The sequence below is a fragment of the Manis javanica genome, chromosome 12 (assembly GCF_040802235.1).
Source record: "Manis javanica isolate MJ-LG chromosome 12, MJ_LKY, whole genome shotgun sequence".
Classification (NCBI taxonomy): Eukaryota; Metazoa; Chordata; class Mammalia; order Pholidota; family Manidae; genus Manis; species Manis javanica.
Genome location: NC_133167.1, coordinates 4,801,494 through 4,825,289, shown reverse-complemented (window position 1 = coordinate 4,825,289; position 23,796 = coordinate 4,801,494). Strand labels below are relative to the sequence as shown.

Genomic DNA, 23,796 nt, shown 5'->3' with positions numbered 1-23,796 from the left:
CCCTCTATCTCTGGCTGCAGAGGTGCCAGTGTCCTTGAACTGCCCTCTGTTTTTTCAAACCATCCTCTCTGCACTGAGCTTCCTTCCTGCCTCCATCAGGGCTGCTTCCCTGAGCCCCGCTGGCCTGTGGGCATTGGAGTAAAGTAGCTCACTGGAGCCCCTGGCCCTGTGACCTGTCAGGGCACATTAGCCGCGTAAAAGGGAGCTTCTCTCCAAACGCATATCTAATTGCTAGAATGTATGCAAGGTGGGGATGGAGAATTCTCGATGGGACTCCCCCCAGGAGCTCACCAAACCCCGCATCTCCACCTTGGCAGGGACTCGGCAGGGGTCTTGCATGAAGCCCCAGGGGCAGCGAGGTGGGCCAGGCCAGGAGCACCCAGAGAGGCTGGTGTCCCCTGGACGGTACTCAGGGAGGGTGGCCAAGAGAAACCGTACCCCTGGGGATCAGGATGAATTACAAACACACAAGAGAGATATGTTCCCGCACCAAGGTCCACGCAAAACTGAAGTCCGGCCTGTCTGACCGTTCTGGGGTCACAGTCACATTGAGGGCACACAGGTGCGACGGACAGGGGTGGTCTTGAGAAGCAGGAGGGGTTGGCAGCAGACACAGGCTCCTAGCAGTGGGCCAGGGGCAGGGGCAGCACTCAGCCCCTGGGGCCAGGCCTTCGGGACAAGCTGCCCTTGGGGGGCCCTGACCCCTCTTTTTGCTTATCTGTGTTTTTATTTTTCTACAAAAATTTTGTTATTCACATTATTTTGAAGACACAAAAGCATTATTGGAGAATGTTTTGGACATAGTAAAATGCTGGTTCCCACGCTATTTCGAGTTTTCACTTTATCTTATGTTCTAATTATTACTAAGTGTCTATTGCATATATTGAGCCAAACTATATATACATACCGGTTGTTGTTAAGGCAGCTTGTTTTAGGCTTTATTCAGACACATGTGCATGAGGAGAACATAGGTCGTGTTCCCAGGAGAGGCCTCCCGTCTGGCCATCAGAGTCGGTCTTGCAGCGTCAGGCTGCGGCTCGCCAGCCGTCACAGTCCAGGGAGTCTTGGGAAGAGTAACAGAGACTTGGGTCCCCGAAGGCTTCGGCGCTGCTGCCTTGCCAGCTGCAGCAGGAACCTCCTGCAGCCCCAGGGGCTGCTCACTGCTCCCCTCTCCTGCCTCAGAGAGCAGGGACATCCGTCCCTTGGGTGACGTGCAGCGCATCCTCACCTTCGTCTGCTGTGAAGAGGGGAGGGCTCTGTGCATACTTAGCTCTGTGTATTCCTGGACCCAATTCCAAGGGGTGGAGGGGGAAGCCCCCCACCCCAGCCCCCCACCCCCAAGCAATTCTCAGACACCAGCAGGGTATCCAAGAATCAACTTAATTCAACTCAACTCTGGTACTGTGTACCTGGGCACAGCATCACACTCCACAGGTTGAGGCTCAGTCTCACAACAGTGCCCTTCCCTGTGCCCCTGCCCACTCCAGAGACCAGTCGGGAGCCCAGGCTGGAATCTGTGCTTCTGACCTACTGGCTACAGGTCAGAGGTTCCCACATACCCCACCTTGGGTTTCAAACATCAGTTGTAAGTCCAGGTTGTTACCTGGGCTTCTGACTGACAGGCTATAAGCAGAGGTTCCCATGACCCCTCCTTTGTTTCGATACCATGGGACTGATTGATCAAATCATTGGCCACTGGCAATTGATCCACCCTCCAGCTCCTCTACCTTCCTAGAGGTCAGGGGTGGGACTGAAGGTGCCAGTCCCCTAGTCACATGGTTGATTCCCCTGGCAACCAGCCACCATCCTTAGGTGCTTTCTAAAAGTCACCCTATTAACATAAAAAAGACACCTGTATTCTCTCTTTGTTTAGGAAATTCCAAGGGTATTAAGAGCCCTGTGCCAGAAACAGGGACAAAGATGAAACAGGCATATTTCCTGCTATAAATCACAAGATCATGTAGCCACACACCATCTATGTTAAAGCAACACAGTCAATCAGGAAGAGATGCCACGTTTTGGTAATTGGCAAAGCCAGTGAGTTTGGCAATGCCTCCCTGGAATTTCCTTCTTCTTTTATGACTGTAAGATATCCTGCTGTCTGGAGTCGCTTTATTAAAGCACCAATCCCTACTTGAAGGCTCAGGACCCAATCACCTCCTTAAGGCCCCGCCTCCAAATATGACCTTATCTGGAGAGAGGGTCTGTTCACAGGTAATGAGTCAAGAGGAGGTCCCACTGGAGTAGGGTGGCCTCTGACCCAATACTGCTAATGTCCTTACAAAAGGTGGAAATTTGGACCCAGAGACAGACATGCAGCGAGGAAAGTCAATCTAAAGAAAAACAGGGAGAAGACAGAGCCTGCAGGTGGAGGAGGAAGGCCTGCAGCACCCTGCCCCCCGCCTCACAGCCCTCGGAAGGAACCGGCCCTGGCAAGACCTTCATCTTGGACTTCCAGGCCCCAGACCTGAGACGAGGAAACTGGCTGGCAAATGTGGAAAGGGCATCTCTATTCCCTGGCTATTTGTGTCCCTCAGAGCACAGAGGCCCTGCTGCTCAGACCTTCGGCCTTTTTTTATTGGGATGTGTGCCTGGCCCTTGAATGAAGAGTGGGGGCCAGCTTGGCATCACCTGGCCGCTCGGCCCTTGTGCTCCTGAAGGAAGTCCTTGACTCGATGGGTGCAACGGGCAGGCACCATAGGCCCTCTTCCCTGGTGGGCAAGGCTGGGTCAATCTGCCTCCTGCTGCCCCACGCAACAATTCATGGTGTGCTCCTCCGTGGGAAAATCCATTTGGCCGAGCGAAATGGGAATGCTGTGTCCATTCCTGCAAATTAAGAAAGCGGTGAGCAGTCCTCTGTCTCAGTCATATCCCTTTACCTCTGTCCTAGAAATCTGAGACTTACGACAAAAAAAAATTGCTGTCACTCAATCCCCAAAGTCCGATTAAGGCAAGTTCTCAAGGCCTCAGGGCCTTATTCAGCAACTGTATTTTCCCAAGGGCATTGGCTCTTTTAAAGGTTATCACTTGTAGACTGAATATTTTTGGTTTATTGGAACAAAAGTGAAGTTCTGCAGTGTTCCACATAATCTGTTTTCTAAGACTTGTCCAATCAAGTAGAAGAATTAGAAACAAATGCCTGCTGCCCGGGGTGAGCCATTAGGGCCAACGAGCATCTTGTGGGGTGACAGATGGGGAGGGGGAAGGTTTCCCTGCCCTCTGAGCTAGCTCCCACCTGGGGCAGGGTACTCAGTCCTCTCTGAGGACCACCCCCAGGGCTCCATGTAGCAACCCCACTCACCACTTGCCACCCCATGTGCAGCCAAAGCTTGGTCAACAGCACTTACTGAAAAGAATGTTATTAAAAGTCAAACTAAGCAATTCTTGCCAAACCCCAGGGGCAGAGTTACAGGGAATGAATAATTCTGAAAAGATTCTGGCATCTGTGTACATTAACCACAAATAGCCACTAAAGTTGCAGTGTGGGCAACTGGGGGTCAGAACGTGGACCCGTATGAAATGTCGGCCGTTTTCCTCTGCCCATTTGGGGGTGCCAGTACCTGGGCCCCCACTTACAGTCTCAGCCTGGGGGCTGCCTTCCCCTCTTTTTATCACTAGAAAAAGAACAAGCAAAGTCCTTCTGAGCAGCTTCAGCAGGGCGGCAGCTGCCAATGCCTGAGGTACTTACACAGTGGACTTGGGACTTGGACGGCCTCCAGCTCAGGTCCGGAACACCACTCCCCGGGGACTTCTGGAACCTGTCCCCCACCTAGCCTCTCCTCGGCACCCTTCCCCTACGTTCTCCTCCCCAAGGGGGTGCTATCTTCAGGGCAGCAGCCCCCTCTGAGCTTCAGTATCAGCCTATCTAGGCACTGGCCAATCTGAACCTGGGTTCATCCATCAGATGGGAATGATCCTGTTCTGGCTGCAAGAACAGAGACTCATTTAGGTTACCCCAAAGTCTGAAGGAGACCCTTGGAAATAAGAAATGCAAGGGTCATGAACATGTGCCATTTTGCCAACAGACCGATTGTGTTAGGCTCTGAGTGACGGCGCCAAGGGTCCCACAGCTGGACTGCTGACCCCCAAGGGCTCTGGGGGGACTTCCCTCACAAGTGTGTGTGCACCCACCCCATCCCACTGCATTCATGTGATTCAGCTAATTCCTCTCTGTGTCTTTCTCTGCCCAGCTTGCATTCCTGGAAAGAGGCATTCTGATTGGATTGGAAAACCACCATTTTCCCTGTTTGGTACTTTCTGTGTGAAGCTACATTGTAAGGTGGAGGTCAGATTATAGCTTCCCCGGCCGTGGGCCTCTGGCCTGTTCCTGGTCTAACCAGGCTGTGGTCAGGTAGCCATGATGTAAGCACAGAAGGTATTCCGTGCTACACCTTCAGCAAGGAAGCAGGTGCGTGGGCCGTGCTTCCCAAATGCACCCTGTCCTAAAGATCAGTATGCAAGTCCAGGCCTCAGCCACGGAGAGTCTGGTTAATGCCAGGTGGTCAGAAAAATCCGAACACTTAGCAAGCGTTCAGAGATTCTGAGGCTCCCCCATGCAGGCCCCATGCAGATGTGGGACCAGGGCAGTCCCTGAAGGACTCCATTCAGAAGGGCCTCCTGCTTGGGGGGTTGTACTCGGGGGTCACTGTCTTGAACTCCTTAATCACTGTCTCTTGGAATTTGTGTGTTGAAAGTGCTGTCCAATGGGATAATGGAGTAGCATCCCACTATTTCCCCGCCTCCCCAGGACGGGTTCTTGGCCCTTTGCCCACTGCCCTTGGCTGCCCCAAGCCCTGGCCAGCCCTCTTCCCTGCCCAAGGCCACTGCAGGCCTCTGCCTGGGATAGGGGCTGGGCTGCATCAGTGGGGGAAGGCCTTTGTTCAGCTATCACCATCCACCCTCGGTGGAGGCCTGGGCATGGACACAGAGGGTCAGGGTTGGCACTGTCTCAGGACACAGCATGACAGTGGCAGTTTCTCCCACCAACTGGCAGTTGACATCTCAGTAGGTGGGTGCCAGGTGGAAACCCCTGTTCCAGGTACCCAGTGCACTCCGACCGGGGAAGCTGCCATTCCCTGGGGGTCGCCTGTCCACTGTGGGAAGGGAGGTTGGCTCCTTGCTCCCGGCTGGGAGCTCCTGTCTTGGTGTGTCTGTGGGGGGCTGGCCGGAGGGGAGGCTGGCAGCAGGTAGGCACCAGAACCACACTGACCTTGGATGGGGGGAGGCTCATGGCACCCATGGGTGGTCAGCCCTCATCCTGCCAGTCTCCCTTCGCCAATGGGAGTGTGACTAAATGCCAAATAAGAGGCACCAAGACACGTCAAGAGAGAGACTGCAGAAGAAAGGAAAACATTTTTATACCTTAGTACCTTTAACGGCACTTTTCTCCCTGATCACAGAGGCCCACAAATGACGTAGCTAACCAGGCCCTGAGCTTGGGAAAAATGGTCCTTACACCAGAGGCTCTCAAACTTGTCACACATTAGCAACACCTGGAGAATTTTTAAACTACACATTTTGCTGAAGCGCACCCTGCAGCTGCGGCCTCCTTGTCTGGCCCTGGCCCTGCGTCAGGCTGCGCTTCCAGCCCCCAGTTGATTCCAGAATGCAGCCAGGGCTCACAGCCAGCACACTGGTGATGCCCGGCCTTACTGTGCGCATGGGTCGCCTGAGATGGAGCTTCTCATTCGGCGGGCTGGGGATGCGGCTGGAGAGCTGCCCTTCCAAGTTCCCAGGTGAGGCGGGTGCTGCCGGTCCAGACCCGGAAGAGCAAAACCCTAGACTTGGGGCTGTGAAGCAGTGGTTGTTATCTCTGGATGTTCATCAGAATCATGGGGGCCGAGGGGATGCAGCCTTAATAATTCTGACGCTGCGATTGCTCTCAGATCAGTTAAATGTGGATGTGAGGTGGGACCTGGGCCTCAGGATTTTTAATGCTCTCTTGGGGATTCCCACATGCACCCAAGGCTGAGACAGATAGTGGGTAATAAATGTCTCTCCCGCATGGGGCACTTGGGAGGGTTGCACAGATGCTATGTACTAAGTGCCCAGCACAGTGCCCACCACAGCAGGCATGCACCACCGTTACTTCCCTTCCTGCTTCCAAATACTTGGGGGTCAACCTTTGCCCATCCCCACCCTGACCCCTGGCAAGTTCTCAAGCATGGTTCAGGCCATGTGGGCAGTGCCAGGGACTATGGCCTGCAGCACCTCCATGAGGAAAGGAGTGAGAGGCCAGAATGACCTGCAGGGAAAGGCCAAGCTGAGCTGTGAACTCTGGGAGGTGCGAGGGGGAACGGGAGCTGCCGCCCGGGGCTTCTCTCCTCTCAGAGGCGAGGCTGTGCAGCCCCCAGCATGTTCCCCTCCAGTGAGCTTGCACAAGACCCATCTGATGGTGTGATTCCACATCCTAGAATCCACCAGGGTCCCAGACAAACTGGGCAGTGGCTCTCTCGCTTATTAACAAGTCCCTAGAAGACTTGGTACATAAAACACAGGCCTCGGGCCCCCCCTCCCGAGAGTTTCTGCTTCTGCCTGTCTAGAGTGGGGCCTGAGAATTTGCATTTCTTTGCAGTTCCAGTGATGCTGATGCAGAACGTGACACCCGGTGGGCCTGCTCGGACTCTTGCTGCCACTGCTTGCCAGCTGTTTGCTAGGGGCCCACACACTTAGGGACTAAACACATGCACCTCATGGGGTCGGCCTGGGGACTACAGGGACCAAGACAGTATGCAAAATAATTTGGGACACAGTCCCCAGCCCTGGCTGCCGCGAAGGGTCCCCAGCAGGGCCTCTCCAAGCGCTCCCAGGAGGTCCTGAGCTTCTGCTCCCAGAATGCTTTCAGAAAGAGCACACTGTGGACACCTGATCTATGCTCCCTCCAAGAGGCAGGAGAAGCCAGCCTTTGTGGGTCAATTAGCAGGAGCTTCCCCAGGCACCTATAGGTGCCCTGGAGAAGGTGCTTGATCTCATTACAGAGCCGCAAACATCCAGGGAGCCTTTGGGCCCCTGGAGGCTCCAGTCCTCTAGAGACTCCGAGGACGGCCCAGGGAGGTCGTGCAGCTGGGACCTCTGGCTGCTTTCCTGGCAGATCGTTTGCAGCCCTGCTCAGGGAGGGCCTGGGGCATCCTCCGTGGTTCCTCACGAGCTAGCTGGAGCCACCACATTCTGACTGCTCTCCTCCGACGCCTCTGGAAGCAGCTCTAAGAGGCATCAAGTGACTGATCTAGTCTACTGGCTGGCACCTCTGCGCTCTCCGGAGCCCTTCCCACCTGGCACTGCTAGGCCCTCTGCTGCACTTTTTTTTACTCTCTAGAAGAAACCAGATTGGAGGATGTGCTCATGCACTGTGGTGACTGGCCAGCTCCATGGGGCAGAGCTTCCTCTGGGGCTGAGGTCCTCACTGAGCAGACAGATGGACACTGGTCCACTCCCCCTCACAGTGCCATGAGGAACACCAGGAGATGATGCCAATCTGCAGCTGCCAGAGGCCACACCCAGATCCGGGAGCCAGGGTGGACTCAGGTGGTCTCTGCATCACACTGAGAATCTAGGGCAATCAGAATCCCAGGTAAGTGCGATTACATAGTGTTTGCCTCTCTGCAACTCAGCATAGTGTCCTCAGGGCTCATCTCTGTTGTGGCATGTGAGAGGATTTCCCTCCTTCTTAAGGCGGAATGCTATTTCACCGTATGGATAGAACACATTGTGTTTATCCATTCATCCAGCGATGGATATTTGGGTCATTTCCACCTCTTGGCTATTGTGAATAATGCTGTTATGAATAAAATTGTGCAAAAATCTCTTTGAGACCCTTCTTTCAATTCCTTTGAATATATACGCAGAAGTAGGGCTGCTGGGACATGGCACATCTATCTTTAATTTTCGGAAGAACCTTCAGATTGCTTTCCACTGTTTTGTACCTTTTTACATTCCCAAGAGGGCACAGTGTTCTGGTTTCCCCACATCCCCTCCAGCACTTGGCATTTTTGTTTTTGACGGTGGCCATCCTCATGGATGTGGAGTGATATCTCATTGCGGTTTGGATGCACATTTTCCTGATGACTAGTGATGTGGAGCATCTTTTCATTTACCTGTTGGCCATTTGTATGTCACCTTTGGACAGCAGGCGTTTTAAGCATAGGATGCAGCATAAACAAAATGGACACTCACCGTCTCCGGGCATACATTCTACTGGGTAAAAACAAAGACTAAAACCATGACAGTGTCTTGGGTGATGACAAGTGCTTGGAGAACTGCCAGGTAGGGTGGGTGACAAAGATGATGCTGGGACAGGAGGAGGTTTTGCAAAGCAAGACACTGTAGGGAGTGGGTGTCCAGTAGGTGTCGGGCTCTGTGCAGGGAGAAGTGGGGCAGAAGCCGTCTGGGGAGGCAAGCCCAGTGCAGAAGCCCCGAGGGGGAGCAGCCAGCTCCTGAGGCCAGAGACCCCCGGGGCTGAAGGGAACTGGTGGGGCCAGGTCAGGGGAGGAGGGCTGGGGGGATGGGGCTGGGGGCAGTCATGTCAGAAGGCTCAGCTCTTACCCCAAGCGAGACGGGTCATGAAGTGTCTAGCACAATGTCTTGTGTATAAAGTGCTTAATATGAGTGCTTGTTATTAACATAAGCCCATTTTATTCATTTAAGAGGAAATGTCTTGGCTAATTTAATTTTACAGTCAAACTAGGAAAGTCTGAGAAGAAAACATGAAAAATCCCCTCTTCCACCCCAATGCTGGGGGTCGAATGCTGTGGAAGCAGATCTCTTGTCCTTTCTGAAGCCGCTGCTCAGGAGTTCGTTCTGCATTCCATCATTTGGCTGCCTCCTGGAGTTCTTCTAGCTCTTGAGGAGTTCCAGGGGCTGACCAAACACCGCCGCAAGAGAGCTTTCTGGGGAGGTGGAAGGGACCGTGCGCACAGCCTGCGAGATTTTATTGGACTCTTGTTTCTGTTACATCCGCAGCCCAGAAGGAGGGATTCAGGTTCGGCCTGGTTCTTAGCAGAAATCTTTGACTGTTTTCATGCCTTCAAAGCAGTGTAGAGAGCTGGCCCTTCTCCACAGCACAGCGATGACCTTCAGGCATCAGGTCATCCCAGGTAGCGGGCTCACCCCGTGAAGGAGACTTTCCACGGGAAGCAGCAAAGTCTTCCTGGAGACACAAGTCACTCCGCAGAGCAGAGGCCCCAGCAGCCTCCCTGGCCACGGGGACGGCTGTTCCAGGGCATCCATTGGCACTGGGCGCGTTGAGAGAAAGAGCTAGGCTGAGCTGGAAAGGTTCTTCACACACATCAGGGAGGGGAGGGAAGGGGAAGGGTGAGCCTCTCTGACTGTTCTTTCATTACCAGCCCTGCATGAGAGGCATCCCTCCCTCTGCTGAGAACAGGTAGGGTCGTTAGAAGGCTCTTGAGCCATAGAGGAGATTTCCCTTTGGGTGGAGCGCAGGACCATGTGTTGCAGGGCTCCTGGGGCTGGAGATCTGCTGGGAACGCCACTTGCCGTCTCTGTTCTGAGCATTTGAAACCCCAGAGCAAGGCCGGTGAGGGGCAGGTTTGTGCGCTGTGTCGCCAGCATCATCAGTGCAAGGTGAGCTTGAAGTGCGACATACATTCTCAGGGGACAGAGAGATGAGTGGTACAAGGTCTCATCTCCAGGGGTCAGAGTCTGAAGGCGAGAAGGGCTACATGGGCAGTGGGCACCGAGAATTCGTGAGCATTTATAAAAAGAATAAACCAAACCGCCACATTCCAGACCTCCTCATCAATAAAGCAGGGAGAAAGGAGGCCCACAGGAAGCCATGAATTCACCATAAATTAGAACAACTTTTGAAGCTTCTACTTAAAAGATTACAAAAGGGCACATTGCAGCTTAGGAGCGATAGTATCTCTTCCACTTGAAAACTTACATTCTCCAAAATGATTATCTATTGGCTACATTATGTCTGATTCTATAACAGTGATAATCTTAAAAATATTTTATTGTCAAAAGAATGCATGCACCTCAGAGAAAAAGTGGAACACATCAAATAGTATAAAGGAAACACTGAAATTGCCCATAAACAGAGACTCTCACTGTTAAGATTTTTGATTTTGCCCTTTACTTTTATATTCTTAAAATAAATATAGTAACTGTTTTCATGATCATATTTATTATTATAAAATCATTATATAATATTATTACAAAAAGTATTTAAATAATAAATATTTTTAAAGCATTTATTTAGAACATAAAATATAATTAGACTAAGCTATTATAAACTAAATTAATGGTGTAACTTGAATTTTCCATGTAACATTACACCATGCACATTATTCCATGTCATCACAAATTTTAAAAAACCACTGTAAGTTTTCCATCCTTTGGATACATTATACTTTATTTGACTGTTTCTCTAGTATTGGGCATCTGTGTTATTTAAAATGTGTTACATTATAAATAACACTGTAATGAATACCCTTGTAGAGAAATATTTGTCCACTTTATTCATTTGTCCAACAGACATTTCCTGAGCTACCGAGCATCCCTCACAGCCTCAGGTTGCTGATGGTCCACAGGGAATAGGAGAAAATCCTCACCTTCAAGGAATTTACATGATAGTAGGGAAAATAGGCCATATATCAGTGAATAAATAATGTAGTTTCAGGTCAGAGTACTTTTGAAAAAATTAAGCAGAATACCCTCTTCAAGCTTTATGCTCTTTCCAGCTTCAGCATGGGGCTCAAATTCGCCTCAGCAAGGAACACCTTCTGAAAAATGGATTATATCCTAAGCCCACGCCAAAGAACAAACACAAACTCAAGAAAATGGAACTGTTAATGAACAGTGTTAAAATTTAGTACAATTGTTCATATGTTGCTAATTATGGTGTCTTCAGCTGACATTACCAAGTTCAGTTTTCTTAGAATTTAAGTCTGTGGGTTTTGACTACCGCTTTTAAAGAGTGAGGGTCACATACTAAACTTGCCCAGAAGGAGGTAAACCAAAAAGCCATAGGAGCAAACAGGAACAATTTCACTGACCTAGTAAAAAGCAAGATTTTATACTGTATTTGTTTTTTAAAATGTGCCTGTAGTGCATTTTTTCAAATCCATAATTTGAAATGTCATTTGTTGTTGAGTTGGGTAGGAAGATGCTAGTTTATACAAAGAAGAAAATTGTTGTGCCCGATTGGAACAGTACTGTTTCCATTAATGTTTATAAATAATTACATATGGACCTGTAATAGAGGATACTTACATCGATTTATAGCCTTGTACATAAACTTTATAGTTTGAAATAAACATCAAAAGGAAATTTTTAAAAAAAATTAAGCAGAATAATGGGGCAGGGAGTGACCATGCCTATGGGGAAAGTGGTATTTGGCTAGAGACCTGCATGATGGGAAGTAGCCCTCTGTCACATACCAGGCAGAGGACATAGGATGGATGGAGAGTCTGAGGGGGAGAGTAGCAGGGTGGGTTGGAAGAACTCTGAAAAGAGCTGTGGATGCAGTAAAAGAAGCAAAGGAGAAGGTAGCGGAGATACAGTCCATGGAGCAGGCAGGGATCTAGGCACTGGGCTCTGTAAGTGTTCTGAGTGGTAACTGCGATGGGCAGCCACTGGGGATAAGGGTCAAGACATGATATGACTTGATTTACATTCAAAACATTACTCTAGCTATTGAATATTAAATTGGTTGTGGGGAGTAAGAGTCAAAGCAGACCCCAACTTAGTCTATAAGGGTAGTAGTACCCTAATACCAAAACCAGACAAAACATCACAAGAAAGGATAACTATAGTCCAATATTCCTTATGAATATAGATGCGAAAATCCTCAACAAAATACAAGCAAACCCAATTCAGTAATATGTAAAAAGGATTATTCACTATGACCAAGTGAGCTGTAACTCGGGCATGCACGGTTGATTTAACACCTGAAAATCACTGAAAGGTCCTGGAGCTCTGGCTGTGCCCACTTCTCCTTTGAAAAAGTGAATTCCAAGATGGGGTATCCCTGAGTGAAAAGACAGGAAGTATCTTTGCAAAGGCCTTAGATTCGTGGTTCATAACTCATTGATCACATGGTAGTTGGAGTGGCAAGTCACCCTCCTTGTCCTGGTTTCACTCAAGCTTCTCAGGACATGGGTACAATGGATGTGAGTCCAGGTCCAAATTTAGGAAACTTGCGGTGTAAGTGGTCCATACCCCTCCAAGAATACCAAGGCTATTGTCCACAATGTCTGGTGCCAAGCTGAGCCCCCCCACAAAAGAATTGCAAGATGCTTTAAAGAAATGTGGCTTAGCTGTGTTTCGCTGATATTTTTTTAAGGAGAGACTGCCATCAGCTGCTATAGGATATCTGGCAGTTTGAACAAGTGTAGCAAGTTGTGACATGTTGTAACTTCAGGGAAAAGGAAGAATAAGAACATTTTAGAAGAGGGGAGCTAAGATGAGGACAACAGCTCAGGGTGGAGGGCAGGGGAGAAGAGCAAAAGTCCAATAGGAAGATTATCTCCCTTCTGAGCCCCAAAGGACAGGCTCTGTGGAGCCTGCAGAGAGCTGGGGTCCACTAGGAGCAGGGCAAGGGGGGTCAGGAGCCTGACCCAGCTGTGCACCACGTAGGAGGTGGGAAAGCAGCTCATGCATAAGGTGAACGACGGAGTTGCAGCCTTTCTGGACTCCATGTGTACTTGGTTAGCTTTAAAAACAACCACGGCAGCAGCAATAACAAAGCCAGACACACAAACGTCTGCCTCGGGGCCGGCAGTGAACACAGACCTGCCCAGGAGGGACTCTCAGGGGGTGGTAGGCTGCAGCCACTGGTCTTTAAGAAGCTAAAACTGTGAACTGGTTTCTGACATTTGGGGCTTGGTTTTGAGGCCAGTGAGCAGAAATCCATGAGCGCAACACACATCTGTAAACCGTGGGCTCAGAGCTCCCATCAGGGCCATCTGCTATTTGGGGTTCGCATTCTGTCCAAGGATTCCCGGATGTGTGACTTGGATCCATGTTGGATTATTTCCTCCATTCACAAGGCAGTGATGTCCCCTCCAACAAGCCCTGCATTACTTCCTTGCCTGTTTTGGGCAACAAAGGATTATATGTCCACAATTCAATGTGAGGTTCGCTGAGGAAGGAAACCATCAGACACGTTCTGCCGGGTTTGCAGGCTTCCTCCTGCAGAAGCTGCGGCGAGGCCTGGTCACCTGCCCCCAGCGCGGACCGTGCTCTCTCCAGGACTGGCAAGTTCACCCACTCCCGGTCTAATCTTCTAGAGCAGTGGCTCGACCAAAGCATCTTGTACTTTTCTAGTGGCATGTGTATCCATTGCAGACTCTTGATGTAAAGGTGAATCTTCCTTGTATGTCCAAAAATATTCTCCCAGGGACCCAAACCGGGAATGTCATGTGATGCTGTAGAGGCTCCCATTCCCTTTCAAGAGAAAATGAGCTGCTAAATTCTTGCCGTAGGTCGAGTTCTCCTCCATGTCCCCAGGAGGTGATGTACGTGGAGAGAGAGGGCTTCAAGCATACATCATTACTGCTAAGAGAAGGCGGGGGAGAAGGGCAGGTGGCGCAAAATAAAATCCCAAACACGCAGGAACCAGCTCTCCTAGAATGTGGATGGATAAAGGATGATGATAGGATGATAGACAGGGTGGGAAGTCTCTGACCGTAAGTGTGAAAGGCTCATTCAGGCTGACCACCCGAGATCTCTGGGAAAAGTCCATTTACCAACAGACCCTGCTCAACACGGAAATACCTCAGACCTCAAGGAGATTGCAAAGCATTCTTCCTAGTGAGACAGTCGGTGTCTTCTGGGGTTGCCACGGGTGTTAAGTGAGGCAAAGCTCAAGAAAGCCCCCATTAAACTGTAATATATTAATTCAATTTTAGGGATTGTTATCTTCAGAGTATCAAATAAAATTCGATTTGCATAAAAAGTGTTTATCGAGGTGCTAACTTGCCAGACACTCTAAGCTCATGATTTACTATAATCCTTACAATGACCGGGCAAGGCAGGCATTGGTCCCATTGATTTTTTTAAGCGAAGATAGTTTACAGCTTGTCTAAGAGATGTTTCTAAGGGTTTAGAGCTTAGGAGACATTTCCTATGCATACAAAGTAGCTCTGACTGTGATTCTTGAACACCATAAAAAGAACAAGAATGGAATATGAATTTGCATTCCGAAATTAGTGGCCCTAAATCCAGATTTGAGTATTAAACACATACATACTTGGGTACATATTGTAGTGGGGGAGTGACTGGTCAGCAGACATTCATTCTCTGGGAAGAAATACACAGAGAGAGAGAAGAGCACACAGTGAAAAATAAAGAAGGGGTGCATTCCTCAGATTACCTGAGCTGCCAGACCCCACCTTGCTTACTGGTGCTCCTGGGAGGAGATTGGCTCTGTGTTCCCGTGGCTTTTCTCAGACTACTGCTCTGGAATCAGAAGAGAGGCTCCCCGGCGAGGAAGAGATGGGGCAGGTTTGGGTGAACATGCTGTGTGGTGTGGACAAAAGGTGCAACACGGCCCCAGGATCCTCAAAGGAGACACAATGGGAAGTGTTTCTTCTAGCATTACGGGCTCAGAACATCCTAGGCTGAAAAATACAGAGTGGAGACAGTCAGCTGAACTGGAGAGTATTGGGTATAATTGCAGAAGCAGAGAAGCAGAAAAATGCAGCTTTTAGGCCTATGGGTAAGTGCACTTTCCTGCAACTGGGAGTGTACCTTCAGTGTGGCGCTGTGACTGTAGGGCTGAAGGGTGTTGGCCCAGCCCAAGCTGACTCATCTACAAATAGCTGTTGGCAGGTGCTGACCAGGTGCTATTCAAGGGGCTGGAGAAACACTCCCTCACACGGGTTCCAGTCTACTGCGGAAGGTGGACAGCTGCACGGATGCTGTGAGGTGAGGAGCAGTCCTCCCGCAAGGAAGAGCAAGATGCCAAGGGAAGCGCAGGCCAGGCCTGACCCTAAGCAGCCTTGGGGGCACGGAGTGAGCTTCTGGGGACCCTCTGGACCGCGACCTCACACCCATCAGAATGGCTGCTGTCAGAAAAACCAGAAGATAACTATGTTCTAGTTAGATGATTAATATTATCTATAATAAATTATGTAAGATAAATTATAAAAATCTATTAAAATTACTATATTCTTGTAATAAGTATCGGTGAAGATGTGGAGAAATTGGAACCCTCGGGCGACAGTGGTGGGAGTGTAAAATACAGCAGTTGCTGGAGTCTCTCAGAAAATTAAAAATAGGATTACCAGCAATTCTACTTCCGGGTAGGTCCTCAAGAACGGAAGGTAGGAACTTGAAGGGCTATCTGCCCAGCCATGTTCCTACCAGTGTTGTTCACAACAGGCCCAAAGTGGAAGAGTGGATAAACAAAATGTGACATGTATGTACAATGGACTATTCTCCAGCCTCCAAGGGAAAGAGATTCTGAGATGCCACAACCTGGGTGAGACTGGAGGACATTGTGCGGGGGAAATAGGACACCCCTCCACGTATGTGTGAGGTCCTCAGAGCAGTCGAATTCCTGGGGACAGAAGGTGGGAAGGGGGTGGTCAGTAGCTGGGGGAAGAAAGAGGGGGTGGGACTTCATGTTCAACGTTAATGCATCTGTTTAATGGAGACAGAGGTTCAGCTCTGCAAGACGAGAAAGGTCTGTGGCTGGGTGGGGCTGATTGCCACACGGCAGCATGAATGTGCTGAGCACCACTGAGCTATATGCTTAAAAACCGTGAAGATGGTAAATTTTATGTCATGTTTGCTTTACCACAATTTTTTAAAAGTGGGTGAGAGAGGCAGATGCTGGCAACTCAGAAGTGGAAGATGCAGGAAAGTGGGTGTCCTTGCTTCCAGGGGCCATGGCCAGTCTCCCCTTCTCCAGGCAGAAACCCTCTCCTCACTTGTGGGTTTGTGACCCTCCTGAAATCTGGGAGCCGCATTATGGTGACTGTGCTGAGGGTCATTCACCTGTTTTTCATGTACATGAAAACGCTTCTCAAAGAAAAGTGGGCACACAGACTGGCATGTGGGGCCCTTGGCCCATGGGGCAGATGTGTAACCAAGACAGCTGTGCGCCGCAGCTCCTCTCCCGAGGAGGCTGAAGCATGGGGACATCGTGGATTGGGGCCCGAGAGCCGGGACCCCTTCCTTCACCCCCTCCTCCCCGCCCTTTGCAGCGGCTGGAGAATGAGGGCTGTCATTGCTCGGAGGGAGAGATGCATCCCGCTGGTGCTGTGTTCTGACAATAACACGTCACACTTCAGAACAGTTCTTGCTGCAACACTCGAGACTCGCAGCATTGCTGTGTGCAAAGAACGACCATTTGGTTTCTCCTGGGCTGGAGATAGATTATGTTTATTAACTTTTGGAGGCCCTTAGCACAAAACACAGCCAGGATGCCCCCCCTCCACCCCTTCCAAATGAAATTAAACCACAAAATTGAAAGTAAGATAAATTAAGTATAAGGAAATCCCCCAAGGTTCTTATTTTTTTCCAATAATCACTGCTGAAATGAGATTTCCTTTCTATTTTTAAATTTAATATAGTTTTTTTTAGCAAAGTTTCAGGTTGATAGAAAAATTGGGCAGAAAGTACAGCGTGCCTGCATATCCCTCACTCCCTTGCATGGATGATTTCCCCCTTTCCTAGTATTTTGCCTCCGTGAGGTGCATTTGTTGTGATTGATGAACGAACAGCGGTGCATTACTATTGACTTAAGTCTGTACTTGAGGGGTCACTCTTGATGTTGTACGTTCTGTGGGTACATTCTGTGGATGATATGTACCCAGGAGAGTATCTTCGGGAATCACAGCCCTAAACACCCTCTGCCCTGTGCCTTTACATCCGTCTCCCTATTCAAACCCTGCCAACCACTGAACTTTTTCCTGTTTCCATAGTTCTCCCTTTTCCAGGATGTCAAATAGGTGGAATCCCACAAAATGTAGCCTTTTTAGACTGGCTTCTTACACTTAGCAATAAGTTCCACTTAAGTTTCCTCCATGACTTTTCATGGCTTGATAGCTCATTTCTGTTTCCACTGAATTTCCGTTGACTTGGGGGTTGCTCCTGGTGTTTATCCATTCACTTATTGAGGGATATCTTGACTGCTTCCAAATTTTGGTAGTTATGAATACACATCCATGGACAGGTTTTTGTGTGAATATAAGTCTTCAATTCATTTGGATAAATCCTAGGAGCACGATTGCTGGGTTGTGTGAACAAGGCTGTATTTGGCTTTGTGAGGAATTGCCAACCTCTTTTCCAGCGTGGCTCTGCCGTTCGATTCCCACCAGCAATGCAGGAGAGCTCCTGCTGCTCAGATCCTTGCCATATCAAATTTATATCAAAAACACGTTTATGCTGTTTATGAGACCCAAGCCTGGCATTAGTCTGTGCTTTGGGGAATTCCACATTGATGGGGGTGCATATCTTTTGAACAATTCCTGCACCATTTCTGGCCATGTTTGGGTCTTTCTGGCTCTCCTGGTATTGACCACAGGGTGGTTCCTCTGGTGGGTACTTGGAGACATTGGCATATGCCTCATCATTTGTGTAAATATTTTAGTTTCTAAAACCCCATGCCCCAGATTGATCACAACAACACATGTCCACGTATCTCCTGCTGCCCCAGAAGGTGGCCCAGGTGAAGACTGGTGACGAGTGGGTTCTCCTGCACACGGGCATCTTCCGCTGGGCATATTGAGTTGGTATTTCCTCTTCTGAATGAGCTCTTTACTGCTGACTTTAGACCAGTACTGGGAGGGCCTCTGGTGGTCCTTGCAGGGAGGGGCTGGAGTCTCTAGAAGGGTCTGGCTTTGCAGTGACAGAGAATGTCCTCTGACAGTGTAATTAGGAGGCTCACAGGGAATAGAAGTTGAGATTCCCTGAAAATGTGCAGATTCACCAGTGTTCATAAACAAACCCAGCCCTAAACTTTGCGGTCTCACAGTGGAATCGTGGATGGTGTTGGGGGCTCCCTGAGTGCGGTCACTTGGGCCCCAGGACCCAGCCGTCCTCCCCTGCCTATGGCAGAACCCGGCTCCACAAGGGGAGTCTGAAATGCAGGCCCAGCACGTGGTGGCTGAATGCAGTGAATCACAAGGGAGGGGTAGGGTAATTCGTATGCATTCTTTCTGCATTTTCCCCTTGATCTCTTCCTCACTGGTATCCCTTTCTGGTCAGCGAATGTTTTCTATGTAAAAAAGGATTTGACATGTAAAAATTTAAATACTCAAATCTGTATCGATGTTTTCTTTTGGTTTTTTTTTTTAAACAGCAGATAAATACACCAACACCCAACCTTATAAAACCTAAAAGTTAATACCTTTGCACTAAGAATTTTTTGCAGGATTTCCCCAAAACAGTAAACTCAACTATTATAATCAAAATAATTCCATTTATTAAAACTTGATTCATACGTAAATTTTTAAGAAGAGTTAAGTGTTTGCATAGTAACTATTAAGAAACACAGAAATACTATCCAAACATACACCTTTAATATCACCGCAAGTTCTATGAACAGTTTCTCCCATGCAAGGCCAGTCGGCTGCCCTCAAACACCACGTGGAGAAGGGATGCCAGCTTCCTAGAAAACATCCCATATCAGATCCTGTGGTTTTGCAGGACAGGGTCCATGTCTCCCTTGGAGGCATGTATCCCTGACACCTGTGACCTAATACATGTTGTCAAAGAAAAGAATGCACTGGAATTCCTAACTGTTGCCATCAACCATCCACAAAAGGTGAAGTTACAGAATCACCAATGATGAAGCTGTTCAGGAACCCAGGAGCCAGGTGGCTCAGCCCCGTCCCCTCGGGCGAGACTGCAAGGCAGGTGTCTAGAGGGAGAGCTATCCCTTCATTCCTAAGGTCCTTTGGGGAATAAAATTCCATCAACTCCCTCGGTAACCAGTCATCCTTAAAAATCTTTGTCACAAATTTGCTCGGATCTCACATGTGCTGAAATGTCAGTTCATAGGATTGTGGAATCCCTCATATAAGTGAAGGGGCCTCAGGGGTCAGGCAATCTTGTCTCAGATTTGATAAGTTAGGGTCCGAGACCCAACGAGGTTGAAGGATGTTACCAAGGTCACACGGCTAATCGGGGGCAGAGCAGAAGCCCTGCCAGATGACACTTTCCACCCGTCCTTCTGTCAGTGTCGGGCTGTGCTAATCCTGTGCATCGATTTAAGCCCGGGGTCATGCCCTCCTCCTGCCAATACATCGATATGGATTGAACACCCGTCTGTGTGAGGCTCTGGGTGAGGCTGTGAGTGGCACAGCACCCTTACCAGAATCTGGGTGAACCAGCCCAGTTGTCCCCTGGGTCCCCACAGCTTGTCTTTGGGTCTGGCCCTCTCCCAGGGCAGGGGTAGCCAAAAGCTGTCAGCAGATCCCTGACTCTGTGTCCTTGCCCTGTCATCATGCTTCTGTGCCATGTCCTCCTGGGCCTGCCTGCGGCCATCTGGAGCCAGGTGTCACGGCACGTAGGGCCTTCCCTCTGGGCTGCAGGTGTCCTGGGGAAGGGCTCCGTCGGTGGGCGGCATGCTCCCCTCCCCACCCATGAGCTCTGTGCCCCTGGCTGGCTTGGGGTCCACCTGGTGCCCGGCTTCTCTGCTCTCCCCAGGACAGCCGGCCCTCTCCACCCCCCAAATCCTAGTGATAGAATTGTTCACCCTCTCACGCCAAACAGATTGGTGGCTAGTTTGTTTCCTCTGAGGCACTTTCACCTTCCCTGCTTCTATCTGTGTCTCTTAAGAACCCTGTGAAGTGGACCAGGAGGCATGGGCTTCTTGTCTCTCTTTCAGAGACGAGCAGAGGGAAGACCAAGCCTTCAGCAGTTAGCTGAGGGCTCAGGCAAGTGGCAGAGCCCGTCCCAGATCCAGACTGCCCGATTTCCTGGGGCATGGAGGGTCGCGGGCCGGGCTTCACCGGCGTGCATGCCCCCAAGCCCGGCGTTGGGTGGCGTGTCTGAGACTAAGTGCAAGCCCTCTTTGCATCTGCTCAGGCCACAGCGCAGGTGGGTCTCTCTGTGGCCGCCGGGCACCCGGCCGAGGGGAGAAAGGTCGTCTTGTGCTTCCAGCTTGTTCCCAGGACCGTCTTCTTCCCATTTCCCCAGGTGCATTCATGGCCCTGCTCCCTGGCCTGAGCTTCCTGACCTGGTCTCAGGGAAGGTTTTCCAGTCTGGCTTCTCCAGAGGAACAGAGCAATAGGATGTATATTGAGAGGCCTAGTTTAAGGAGTTGGCTCACGGTCATCAGGCTGGCAAGTCTGGAACTCACAGAGCAGGGAGACAGGCTGGGTGCTCAGGCAGCGTTTCTATGCCACAGCCTTGGGACAGAATTCCTTCTTCTCCTGGAACCTCAGTTTTTATGCTGAGGCCTTCGACTGCCTGGAGAAGGCTCACCCACACCAAGGAGGGCGATCCTCTTCGCCTAGTCTACTGATGGCCGATGTTAAGCACATCCACAAAATGCCTTCACAGCAACATCTAACTTAGTATTTGACCAAGCAAGTGGGCCCCATAGCTGAGCCGAGTTGACACAAAATTAACTGTCACAGAACCTCCAGACTACCTTTCTCAGACTCCTGCCCCTCCCCATCCCATGTCTGACCCTTCTGGCTGGGGGTAGGATGCCCCCTGGCCACTTGGTCACCTGCTGGCCTTGGGTGGTGTGTCTGACACTCACATTTCTGACTCCATTGATCTGATGGTCTGTCGATAACTGAACCCCTGCTTAGGTGCCCAGCATTTAAGAGTCATTTCCAGGACTTACTGCTCCAGGGCTCTTGGCAACATCCCCCTTTATTTGTGATATTATACGTGCATTGAGCTCTCTCTTTTGTTTAGTGGTGTTGCCTCTAAATGATCTACGAATAGGCAAACAAACAAACTGATTTCCTGTCTCTAAAACACAGAAAGAGGTGGAGAACAGAATCACCCAGTTTAGCTCATCAAATTCACTGATTAAAAGAGTAATCTTTCAGAGGATCTTTGAAATAAACATTCCTTCCACCAGCAGATGAATCAATGAACAAAATGGGACATACACACATGATGAAATATTACTCACCCATAAAAAGGAACGAAGGACTGATTGGTGCTACCACATGGATGAACCTTGAAGATGTGATGCTAAAGGAAAGCCAGTCACAAAGGACCACCTACTGCATGATTCCATTTACATGAAATACCTAGGATGGGCCAATCAGTGGGACAGAAAGTACATTAGAGGTTCCCAAGGATGGGGGGAGGAGGGAATGGGGGGGGGTCACTGCTTAGTGGGTATAGAGTTTCTGTTTGGATGATGAAAAAGTTTTGGAAATAGTGATGATGGATGCATAACACTGTGAACATACCCAATGCCACTAAACTGTACACTTAAAATGGTTAAAACCGCAGCCTTACTGTATATATATGTATATACATATATACTATATGTTTACATATATATCTATAAAATCACCAACAATGCTTTTGAATTAATAATATAATATACTCAAAGCCATTGAATTGTACACTTTAAATGGATGGATTGTATGGCATGCAAATTATATCTCAATAAAGCTGTTTAAAAACCAAATAAGTATTCCCACTGTCACCCCAGCAGCATGAGAATGTTAGTGTTACTCATTTCAATCTTTTTCAAGGGGAAATCAAGAAATGAAAGAAGGTCTCTTTGTGCCCCAAGCAGCTCGAGGCAGCCCCTCTGATCCCTGGGAGTCCCCTCCCCATCCTAGCAAGCCCTCTGTGTCATGGGATGCATTTCCAATCCCCCTTGGGGCTGGGATCCTCCATCCTGCCCAGCTGCCCTGGAAGGGACCTCGTGGCAAGCCCCAGCCAACAGACACTCATGCTGAACCGAGGCAGCCCAAGAGGGTCACGCTATTTTATAAACACCATCTCTTTTCAAAGTTAAGCCTGCGGATTGGACACAGCTGTGTTCATTCTTCCCAGGTTTTCATTTCCAAGCTGCCCTGTGCACTTTGATCTTCAAAAGCCCAGTCTGTTGATGTGGACATTGTTTGTTTTAACGATTTGCTGCATCATTCTAATTTGTTCCAGATGCACTCACTTGCAAGGTGCCACTTGGCATCTTCTCTATTTGAAGCAATGATGAGAGAATAACATGGTTACAAAGTGAGGCATCCGGGGACATGTCACCAGCTGCTGCTCTCACTTCACCTTTTGCCTTTTTGGAAAGCACCCCACGCGGGTCACTGGTAATGTGTGTGAAAGAAGGAGGGGAAGTGTGCTGTGAGGACAGGAGAGCGATTCACTGAGTGCCCGTACCTCCGCCAAGCCAAACGTGCTCTTTTGGGGAAAATCAGCATCCAAAGATCAGGTGTAGGGTAGGAATGGCCTTCTACAACCTCATTTCTCTCCCTCTCCGAAGAGCTACTAAAATCAGCTGAGTTGCTTTTTATTAAAATATTTGAACTTACTCCTAAATGCTTATACCAAAAACAAACATCCATTTCTGAAGAACTTATATTCTTGATACCCTAATATGTCTCTAACACAAGACTCATGACGATACACACAGCCAGGCACACAGGCACACATGCACACATACAAACTGTCTTCCAATTTCTTCTTCGGTTCCGCCAAGATTGTCCCTGACCCATAAGCCCATGAGACTGCTGGAAATGGAATAGTGTCTGCTACTAATTTCTAATGCTTACAACACACTATAAATCAGGTGGCATGGGACCCACTTGACAGATGAGGATGCTGACTCTCAGAGACAACAAGGAACTTGCTCAAGGCCACCAGGCCAAGGGGTACTGGGGCAGGTGTATCTGAATCAAAAACACATGCTCTTTCTGGCATCAAAATGCTTTTCTGGTGGCCCATGAGGCTAGGAAACCTCATAAGATGAAGAGCCCACCTTTAAAGGATTTACAGTAAGATAAGCAAGCATCCAGCATCCAGTCCCTCCTCTTAGAAACTAACATGCTGTTACCACGTACCTGTGTCCCATCTCGTGTGTGCAAGGACACCTAGATCACTTGTGAAGATGAGTAAGGCTCTGGCGTCATACCCTGATGGGAGGAAAGCCTCAAACACAGACACCAGGGGTCCAGGATGAAAGCCTTGCTTTCTGGCCTCTTGCCGTCATCCTGGGCAAATGGACCTGCTGTGACTGGTTGTCACATAGGTTACTACACACAACAGCCTGTGTGTGTGTGTTAAGTTGCTACCAATTACAAGGCTTGTATGCCTGCTTCCACCACACTGCTGGGTGTATGCTGATCGTTTGACTAGTCAGTACTATGGCAGAGATTACCCCATTCTTGACAACAAGTCCCTGTTAATACCTGCTTGCACCCCCAGCATGTAGGATACCTTCTCTCCTAGAAACACTGGCAGTTTGTGAAATCCACCCTCCCCCACCCTACAGTTTTAGTTGGGGAGCTTGGTAAACGTGAACCCATTTCTCTGAGGGCCAAGCTGGGATATTTGATGCTCGGCTCTCTGCATAAGAAAACTTAACATTTAATTTTTAACTTTTCTTTCCATCTGTCCCCCCCTCAGTGAAGCCACCGTTAAATGTCTGAGGATTATCAGTGACCCTTTCCTCCTGCCCTCCAGCCCTGTGTCATTCTCAGCCAGTTCTCCAATTTTACGTACCTGCCGTATCTCTCCAGCCTGCCGCTTTCTACCTCCACGGCCCCAGCTGTCTGCAGTCCTCCATCAGGTCCTTCACGGACAATGAGGACATTGCACCATCTCCTCCTCTGGCCCTCTATCCTGCTGAACCCAGTATAATTCCCCTGTATCCCCTAAAATCTGAGGGATCCT

General features: G+C 49.3%; 1 long non-coding RNA gene across 1 annotated transcript; it reads right to left on the bottom strand.

Annotated features, from left to right (window-relative positions):
- Positions 1–917: 917 nt before the first annotated feature.
- Positions 918–3,331, bottom strand: LOC118970766 (uncharacterized). The gene is made up of 3 exons (XR_005058864.2): positions 3,302–3,331; positions 2,632–2,826; positions 918–1,237 (listed from the first exon to the last, which is right to left on the bottom strand). It is a non-coding gene; the product is annotated as an uncharacterized lncRNA (long non-coding RNA).
- Between the last annotated feature and the right edge of the window lie 20,465 nt (positions 3,332–23,796).